Source organism: Myotis myotis, unplaced genomic scaffold (genome assembly GCF_014108235.1).
Source record: "Myotis myotis isolate mMyoMyo1 unplaced genomic scaffold, mMyoMyo1.p scaffold_m19_p_1, whole genome shotgun sequence".
Lineage (NCBI taxonomy): Eukaryota > Metazoa > Chordata > Mammalia > Chiroptera > Vespertilionidae > Myotis > Myotis myotis.
In genome coordinates, this window is record NW_023416313.1 from 161,872,538 (window position 1) to 161,874,934 (window position 2,397).

Consider the following 2,397-nt stretch of genomic DNA (forward strand, 5'->3'; position numbering starts at 1 on the left):
TTTACTAGTTCTTCTTTGCAAATATTTATGCCATATTTCTTTTTTAAAAAAATATATATTTTATTGATTTTTTTTACAGAGAAGAAGGGAGAGGGATAGAGAGCCAGAAACATCAATGAGAGAGAAACACCGATCAACTGACCTCCACACGCTCCCTACTGGGGACGTGCCTGCAACCAAGGCACATGCCCCTGACCGGAATCGAACCTGGGATCCCCAGTCCGCAGGCCGATGCTCTAACCACTGAGCCAAACCAGTTAGGGCTATGCCATATTTCTTATGACAAAATATTTAATACACACCCTGGCTTGTGTTAGTGGTTAGAGTTTTAGCCTGCACACCAAAAGGTCATGGGTTTAATTCCCAGTCAAGGGCACATACATGGGTTGCAGGTTTGATCTCATCCCGGTTTGGGCACATGAGGGAGGCAACCAATCGAAGTGTCTCTCTCACATCGATGTTGCTCTCTCTCTCCTCCACCTCCCTCCTTTCCACTCTCTCTAAAAAAGTAATGGAGCCCAACCAGCATGGCTCAGCGGTTGAGCGTTGACCTGTGAACCAGTTCAATTCCTAATAGGGGCATGTGCCTGGGTTGGGGGCAGGCTTGATCCCCAGTTTGGGGTGTGTACAGGAGGCAGCCAATCAATGAGTCTCTCTTATCACTGATGTTTCTGTCTCTCTCTCCCTCTCCCTTTCTTTCTGAAATCAATAAAAAATATTTTTAAAAGGATGTTTAATACAAAATCATATATTGACATTTATTTTAAAAACATTTTTGTTTCTCATTTTATGGTGAATGACTACAATGCTTTTCCTTGAAACATAATGTTGGTTCTTGATTTTAGATCATCTTTACTTGTTTCATTTTTTTTTTTAATGGAGGCAAAATTTGTTGAGAGAAGCCAGTCCTGGAAAAGGTGCAGCTGGGGATCCAGAAGCAGGCCTGTGTCCAGAGCTTCCTGTCCATGTCACAGTCGGGTGTTAAGTCCATTAGGCCATGTATGGAGGCCCACATGGCCATGAGCCACGCGGGTGCAGGGAAGCATGTCTCCTGCCATCAACCCCAGAATCTAGTGTGCCTGGGGGTGAGGTGGAGGGCTACTTACTTAATTTTAAAAAACTGATATATAATTCACATAACATAAAAGTCACCATTTTAAAGTGTACAATTCAGTGTTTTTTATGTATGTATGAGTTAAGCACTCAAAAAGTGATAGAGTTTCAATAATAAACACTTCTAAAGACTTGAGTCATCCAACAATGGAATGGGATCCCCTGTAACTAGAAACATTAAGCATCAGCTGGAAAATTCCCTTTTTAATGATGTTCTAAAACATGTTCCTGTTCTGATGGGAGCTAAACTCTGAGGTCCCTTCTAACTCTAAAAATCTATGGGAAGTTTACTGATTTGAACACTCCTACTGTTAGGTCTGATCAAACAATGGAATTGATATCCCCTCCCCTGGGAAACTGACGTTTAGATCATTTTGCAACCAACATTCCCTTTCACTTAGACCAGTGGTTGGCAAACTGTGGCTCGGCAAACTGCGGCTCGTGAGCCACATGCGGCTCTTTGGCCCCTTGAGTGTGGCTCTGCCACAAAATATCGACTTCTGCACATGGGCCACGAAGTTTCAACCGCACTGTACGTGCGTGCCCAGTATTTTGTGTAAGAGCCACACTCAAGGGGCCAAAGAGCCACATGTGGCTCGCAAGCCGCAGTTTGCCAACCACTAGGACCACATTCCATTTGCTAAGACCAGTAACTTTCCCCTCCTGACTTGCCCAGGACCTGGATCCGTCCAGAGGTATTCCCCTCTACTGCCCCCCCCCCCCCACCAAGCACTCCTAAAGTCCTTTAAAATCTCTGACTCCCCATCCCTTGGTGCTGGTGCCATTTTGGGGCTCAGCCCATCTGGTTTCCAGATGACCTAATAAATTTATAATTATTTACCACTTTTGGCCTGGAGTGTTCCCCCTTTGGTGACCCTAACACTACACAGTGGAATCACTGTGCTAAGCAATGGCAAGGAAATGGAATAAAGGACTCTCGTTTGGCCCCAGAAACAGGTGAAAACAGTATCTGATTGAAGTTAACTGTACAGGGTAGAAGCGATGTTCCTAGAGTAGGCGATGGAAACAGTAGTTCTCAATTAGTTACACTAATAGCTCCTGGAATCTCCTGTGCCCAACAGGAAGGAGACAGTGAAATTAGGACTCTATCAGGAAGCAGAGTTTGCAGAAAGGGTGGGAACCACAGTTATAAAGTCAAGGAAAGAGTCAACGTGAGCAGCTGTGGGAAGGGTAGAAAGCCAAGGACCATAGGCATGTAAACTAACTTTTTCACCTTATCTTATACCTTTCAATATCCCCTAGGTCTCAGAGATAGGCCACTAA